General features: G+C 38.9%; 1 long non-coding RNA gene across 1 annotated transcript; it reads right to left on the bottom strand.

The window, feature by feature from the left end:
• Nucleotides 1-235: 235 nt before the first annotated feature.
• LOC121001856 lies at nucleotides 236-6,834 on the bottom strand. The gene is made up of 3 exons (XR_005779160.1): nucleotides 6,698-6,834; nucleotides 3,805-3,806; nucleotides 236-247 (listed from the first exon to the last, which is right to left on the bottom strand). It is a non-coding gene; the product is annotated as an uncharacterized LOC121001856 (long non-coding RNA).
• Nucleotides 6,835-8,156: the final 1,322 nt, after the last annotated feature.

Here is an 8,156-nt window from a genome sequence, read left to right as displayed (position 1 = left end):
AGTCAGTGCTAAGTGTATTAGCCACCAGTCACAGTGACAGTGGTTTCAGCACCACCAGTTAGTGCCAGCTCTATCAGCCATCAGTCACAGTGCCAGCCGTATCAGCCACCAGTCACAGTGCCAGTGGTCTCAACACCACCAGTCAGTGCCAGCCGTATCTACCACCAGTCACAGTGCCAGTGGTCTCAGCACCACCAGTCAGTGACAGCTGTATCACTCACCAGTCACAGTGCAAGTGGTCTCAGCACTACCAGTCAGTGGCAGTCATATCAGCCACCAGTCACAGTGCCTGCAGTCTCAGTCAAAAGTCAGTGCCAGCGAGGCATATTACAGCTACATATAAGTCAGTATTACAGTAAGAGAAAATATAATAAAATTATAAAAGTACAAGCCTATATCACTTGGACTTTTTACTAACAACATGCCACCCAAAAAAAAGGACACATCAAGTAGGACAAAAGACACAGACAATGAAACACTACATAATCAAATTCTCCTGGAGAAACAGTCAAGTCAGCAAGTAAAAATAAAAAAAAGAAAGGTTGAAAAACAAAGAAAAAAAAACGAGCAAATAGATCAATTCAAGAAATACAATGTGGTTAAATTATCTTACTATTTAATATAGACTGTTTCTACTAAAGTTTATACACTACTGTTCTAGCTCCCTTTATTATAACGGGCTTAATGTCTAGTAATAATAATATTTAAAGCTTGTATTGGACTGTCACAAATGTAGCAAAGGCCACAAATCTAATGTCTTGAACAAAATGAGTGTTTTTTTTAAAAAACAGAATATAACTGCAGTATTTAAAGCTTATCATGGAATGTCAGAAATGCAGCAAAGGCCGCAAATCTAATGTCTTGCACAAAATTTGTGTTTTTTAAAAAACAGACTATAACAACAGTATTTAACGCTTATAATGGACTGTCAGAAATGCAGCAAAGACCACAAATGTAGTGTTTTGCACAAAATGGGTGTTTTTTTTTAAAACCAGAATATAACAGCTGTACTTAAAGCTTGTTTTGGACTGTCACCAATGCAGCAATGGCCGCAAATCTAGTGTCTTCCACAAAATGTTTTTTTTTTTTAATACCAGAATATAATTGCAATATTTAAAGCTTGCATTGGACTGTCACAAATGCAGAAAAGGCCACAAATCTAGTGTCTTGCACAAAATGGGTGTTTTTTTATAACCACAATATAACAGCAGTATTTAAAGCTTGTATTTGACTGTCAGAAATGCAGCAAAGGCCGCAAAAGTGTTATCTAGCAAAAAAAGGGTGTTTTTTTAATACCAGAAAATAATAAATAATACCAGAAAATAATAATAATATTTAAAGATTGTATTGGACTGTCACAAATGTAGCAAATGCCACAAATCTAATGTCTTGAACAAAATGAGTGCTTTTTTAAAACCAAAATATAACCGCAGTATTTAAAGTTTGTCATGGAATGTCAGAAATGCAGCAAAGGCCGCAAATCTAATGTCTTGCACAAAATTGGTGTTTTTTAAAAACCAGAATATAACAGCAGTATCTAACACTTGTATTAGACTGTCACAAATGAAGCAAAGGCCACAAATGTATTATCTAGCACAAAATGTTTTTTTTTTTTAAACCAGAATATAAATGCAGTATCTAACGCTTGAATTAGACTGTCACAAATGCAGCAAAGGCAGCAAATCTAGTGTCTTGCACAAAATGGGTGTTTTTTTTAAAACCAGAATATAACAGTGGTATTTAATGCTTGTATTGGACTGTCACAAATGTAGTGTCTTGCACAAAATGGGTGTTTTTAAAAAAAAAACATAATATAACTAGAGTATTTAAAGCTTGTCATGATATGTCGCAAATGTAGCATGTTGTTAAAAAAACTGACTATAACTACAGTATTTAAAGCTTGTATTAGACTGTCACAAATGCATTAAAGGCCGCAAATGTAGTGTCTTGCACAAAATGGGTGTTTTTTTAAAACCAGAATATAACAGCTGTATTTAATGCTTGTAATAGACTGTCAGAAATGCAGCAATGGCTGCAAATGTAGTATCTAGCACAAAATGGGTGTTTTTTTATAACCACAATATAACAGCTGTATTTAATGCTTGTATTTGACTGTCAGAAATGCAGCAAAGGCCGCAAAAGTGTTATCTAGCAAAAAAAGGGTGTTTTTTTTAATACCAGAAAATAATAATAATAATATTTAAAGATTGTATTGGACTGTCACAAATGTAGCAAATGACACAAATCTAATGTCTTGAACAAAATGAGTGCTTTTTTAAAACCAAAATATAACCGCAGTATTTAAAGTTTGTCATGGAATGTCAGAAATGCAGCAAAGGCCGCAAATCTAATGTCTTGCACAAAATTGGTGTTTTTTAAAAACCAGAATATAACAGCAGTATCTAACACTTGTATTAGACTGTCACAAATGAAGCAAAGGCCACAAATGTATTATCTAGCACAAAATGTTTTTTTTTTTTTTAACCAGAATATAAATGCAGTATCTAACGCTTGAATTAGACTGTCTCAAATGCAGCAAAGGCAGCAAATCTAGTGTCTTGCACAAAATGGGTGTTTTTTTTAAAACCAGAATATAACAGTGGTATTTAATGCTTGTATTGGACTGTCAGAAATGCAGCAATGGCTGCAAAAGTGTTATCTAGCAAAAAATGGGTGCATTTTTAAACCAAAATCTAACAGCACTATCTAATGATTGTATTGGACTGTCAGAAATGCAGCAAAGTCCACAAATCTAGTGTTTTGCACTAAATGGGTGTTTTTTTAAATACCAGAAAATAACAATAATACTTAAAGATTGTATTGGACTGTCACAAATGAAGCAAAGGCAACAAATCTAATGTCTTGCACAAAATGGTTTTTTTTTTAAAAAAGAAAACAGAATAAAACAGCTGTTTTTAAAGCTTGTTTTGGACTTGTAAAGAAATAATGTCTGTATCCACACACGTTCACATATATATATATATATATATATATATATTAATTCAGCTTCTATGCTTGTATTAAATATGCAGAGTTCTTCTTTAAAGGAAATATTTTATACTCTTATGACAACAAGGTCTAGTAACACAAGCTGAACAGGAAATAGCTGTCTGGAGCTCAAAACCGCATGGCTAGAAAGAGATATGCATGCTTTAGCAAAAGAAAGCCACATTTGTAATAGAGGTACCTGAAGAGAGAATTGCCAAATGCATGGCATCATAGCTGCAGAAACATATATATGCACATATATACCTGTTACACATATATCTAACATGTGCATTAGACATATATTTTACATTTACTGCAATACGAGTTATATACATATATATAAGCATTTTTTTGTATATTGACGTTCACCTGTGGTTTAGATAAGTAAAAAACGTTTGCTCAGGCAAATGTTGGTACAAGATGGTACAAGATAAACAAAGATAATTCCGAGAAATATTTGAACAAAGCTGAAATCAACAAAGATTGTGGTTAGATATCTGAGTACTAAGAATTATAAATGTGTCACATATGTACCTTGTTTTTACGAAATTATCATGACTTTTTCGTTACCTGATTGGATTAAGCTTAGGGGAGGTATATGATAATCTTGTGGTTTGTATGGTAATCTTGTGGTTTGTATCTATAAATTGTCTACGATGTCAGAATAAAGTAACAACCATTTTAAACCTATCAACGTGTATTGGTCTTCAGTGGTTGCCCGGCCGGAGGTTCACCCACAGACAAACCAGGGGCCCTTTCAATTGGTAGCAGATGATGGTTCACTGACTATCCAGGTGAGTAAATAATTTCTGCCACTGCTTATGTTGGTTGGAATGTTTCTCTCCTGGATACGGTAAATATCTGATGTATACTGGATGGCAGGTTATAGTGGCAGGTTAGTTTAGTGTTCATAGGACTGTGGGACAGACACGAGGCAGCACTCAGTGTTCTGCGTATCCTGATAGGAGCGGCGTCTCCTATAGGCACAGTGGTTGGCAGGGGATGTTGTTCCAGGAACAGACATCATATTGATGGCAGGGAATTTTTCGAATGTAGAACTAGTCTCTTCGAACGTTGGCAGGGATTTCTCAAGTGAGAATTAGTCTCTCATTTGACGGTTTATTGAGTTAAAGGATAACTCTGGATTTATGTGATTGAGTTAAAGGATAACTCTGGATTTATGTGAAACAAGGAAACAAGGTACCCGGAATATGTATAAGGAAAGGAATACATATGGAAAAAAAGGTGAGGGAAACGCATACATCTGAATGCAGATGTTGGTTTCTAACTCACTAGGATTGTCTGTGGAGTGAATTGTTTATTGAACATAACTGTACAGTTAAAACTTGGAAAGTGACATTGATTACTGCGGTCTATTAAGTTTGTAAATGGTGTTGCCCATATTAGATATTTTACACGTGTTATAAGAATATTGTGCTACTGGAAAATCTGATTGTGCTGGCTTAATTGATTCTCAACATAACAGTACTAACACAATTACTTCCTGCTATTTAATTGCTGCTATTTCTACCCCACTGTTTGTTGCTTGAAAATATATATATATAGAGTTCATTGTCCATTTCATTAAACATTATGGGTAACGGCGTGGGAAAGGATCTGGATGGTGAGTCAGAGACCAGACCCACACCGTTACATTTTGTATCAGGCACCTGTGGGATTAGTGTAACTGATCTATTTTGGGTAAATATCTGTGACCGCAGTCAGCAACTGTGTATTACGCAGATCAGCGATGTGGGTCCTCGCAATGAAGCAGACTGGGAGGAGGTTAAAAAAATGGTGGGGTTTCACCCAAAATATAACTATCCCGTTGGTGCCTGGGATGAAGATTATATGAAAACATGTTTTAAGAAATGGGAGAAGGCATTAAAAGAGTACAGAAAGAGATTTCCACCAACCCATCACATATACTTAAAACAGAACAGGGGGAAAATGAGTAAAAAGGAAGGAGTTCCATGGTCAGAAATTCTGCCCTCCTTGCCAGAAAAGCCACCGGCATATGACGTGACGGTATTAGAACCACAAAAGGCAATACTCCCAGCTGTCCCTACAGAGGACATGCTACAAGACCCTTATGATAAGGTCCCCTGTCCAAAACAAGCAACCGCACCAGAATTATTATTATTTTCTGGTGAGAATCAAAAGAGAACTGGGCTGTACCCGGATTTGGGGGATAGAGATTCCCTTTTGAGTACTGCAGTTATAGTGGCAGCAGCACTTATGGAACAAGCAGATGTGACTCCACAAGTCAAACAGGCTAAGGAAAAAAGAAAAGAATATAGAGAAAGCATGGGCAGTTATGTACATGAGCTGATTCAACTGAGGGATAAACTAAAGACAGACATAGTCCACATTAAACAACTTCCCCTTCAGGATGTCTTTCCCGTAATATATGATCACGAGGACCCAGATGATACTGACCTTCCTAGTGAGCAACAGATAGATGAATTAAACGGCATTTTGGGAGGAGAGTGTGGCAGAACCAGAGCTGTGACTAACAAAAAAAAACAGCTGCTGACCGAGATAGAAAAACTAAGACAGGAGTACTGGAGGGTGAAGAAGGACTGGGAAACCAGGGCTCAGGAAGAGTACGGTAGGAAGACAGGAATAGAAACACAAATAGAGGCGGACAGTTTGGAACCTGGAATTCCCCTGGCAACCTCCAGCCCTAGAATACCTGGAGTAATCCAACCCCTGACAGATGAATTTTCCAAACTCACTCTAACACCTGAGGAAGGGGATAGGGAAGGCACACAACTGCGGCTTCCCATGATTACTGTGGGTAGCACTGAAGTCCATATCCCTCTTCCTTTAGGATTAATGAAGGAACTGAAAGATATGTGCCCCAATCCAAAAAAGGACCCTAGAGCAGCAGCTATGTTTCTGCAGAAGTATACCGCAGGGAGCCATTTAACTTTGGAGGATATTCAGATAATACTATCAGCCATAGACCCAGACACTGGCTCCCAAATCGATCCAGAAAAGATAATGAGGGCATCAGAAAAAGAAGTTAGGGATGGAGGAGAGAGAGATGGCCCCAAGGTTTGGAAGAAGTTTTGGGATAAGATAGGAGTAGAATGGATGAAAAGATACAAAGGGGATTCAGGCTTACACACAATGCTAAATACAAAACAAGAGCCGAAAGAGGATTTTTATAGTTTCTGTAAGAGACTGTTGGACCTCTACAGTAGTACAGGAATGAATTCACCTGAATTGTTCAAGACTACATGTATGACAAATGGGGACCCTAAGACAACGCAGCTAATAAAATTAGTGAATAACGAATGAATAACGAATGGCTTACTCAATCAGTGACAGAATTTATGGATGACATAGCAAAACGCTCGGCCTCTGGTGTTTTCAATCAAAAGGGAGGAGTATTTCCATTGTTAGTGCAGCAGGACATACAACAGGAGTCTATATTGTCAAATGGGGAAAGCAATTACATGATGATGTCAGGTTTCTCCCGGGGAAGGAATAATAGAAGAGGTCCGAGAAGTAGGGGCCAGGCAGATTACCTGGGAAGAGTAGAAAGAAATCAGAGACAGGGCTGTTTCATTTGTGGGAGTCTAGGTCACTGGAGGCGGGAATGTCCAAAGGTGAGAGACGAAGATAGGAGAGAATACAGAGGGAGAGGCACCTCTGACTACCGAGGGGGGCCCAGACAACAGGAAAGACAGCAAGAAATGACAGTACCCGTCCCCACGGGGGAACAATTACTATTAGGGGTGCCCAGAACGAGTCCCATCCTTCATCATGCATTTTGTTCCAACTGATTGGCAAGTCTTACCACAAGTAATACTGCAAATTGATGGTATTAAAGTTAATTTGCTGCTTGACACCGGAGCAACGACTTCAAGTGTAAACAAAATAGACTTCATTAATAATAAATGCACCGAAGGAAGTTCTATGGGTATAAATGGGACGACAGTGATACATAAGGTGACAGCACCGCTCCCGGTTTGTACTCTTACGGGGGAACTAGTGACGCACATGTCTTTTGCAGTCCTACTAGAATGCCCCGTTTGCCTATTAGGAAGGGATTTAATGGCAGCATTACAGATTTCATTAGTCTTTGACAAAAAAGGAAGACTGACAGCAACCTCAATGAAATGTGACCTGACAAACCCAAAGAGACGTGACATGAATGGGTTCTTTTTAAGCATACCAATGTCCCTGGAAAATCATCCAATTTGGGCAAAATGTAAAGACTCAGTAGGAAGGATTAACTGTGAGCCCTACCGGCCCTGTTTGAAGGAGGGGGTTATGCCAACCTTTCAAAAACAATACCCATTGAGTGAGGAAAAGTTAGAGGGTATAAAGCCACAAATTGAGAAATACTTGCAGATGGGAATTCTTAGGAAAATTGTCAGTCCCTGGAATTCCCCGATAAATCCTGTAAAAAAGGCTAATGGCACATGGAGGCTGGTACAGGATCTAAGGAAGGTAAACAAGGCAATTATCCCACTTCCCCCCTTGGTGGCAGATCTTACAGCTGTGTTTGGGGCCATTCCTGCGGGATCCAGATACTACACTGTAGTTGACCTCAGTAATGCGTTCTTTTCCATACCAGTGGCTTGGGATGCACAAAATCTTTTTGCTTTTCAGTGGGCTGATAATGGTCAGGTGACTTGGACCCGTCTCCCACAAGGTCTTGGGGATAGCCCAGCAGCCTTTTCTATTGTATTAAAGGCTACATTGGAAGATTGGGAACCAAAGAGGGGATCCACCTTAATACAGTACACAGACGACCTTTTACTCTCCAATTCGGAGTTAGAAGCCTGCGAAATAGATTCACTGAGTTTATTAGACCATTTGGCAAGCAAAGGACACCTGGCCTCGAAGAAGAAAATCCAATATGCAAGTACCCAGGTAGAGTATCTGGGGTGCATAATAGAGGCAGGAGAGAGAAAGATCTCACCCGCTAGAGTCAAGGCAGTGAAATCCCTAAGCAGGCCGAGGGACAAAGCTACAATGCTGTCCTTTCTAGGGTCAATAGTGTATTGTAGGCAGTGGATTCCCGATTGCTCCCATTGGGATTCAATCCTAAGAAAAACTACACTCACAGAAGCACCAAAGGTAGTGGAGTGGACAGAGGACAGAGTAGAAGCCTTTGAGAGATTGATTCGGTCCCTGACCCAAGCCCCAGC

Source organism: Bufo bufo, chromosome 5, assembly GCF_905171765.1.
Source record: "Bufo bufo chromosome 5, aBufBuf1.1, whole genome shotgun sequence".
Classification (NCBI taxonomy): Eukaryota; Metazoa; Chordata; class Amphibia; order Anura; family Bufonidae; genus Bufo; species Bufo bufo.
This window is presented reverse-complemented; position numbering and strand designations above follow the sequence as displayed.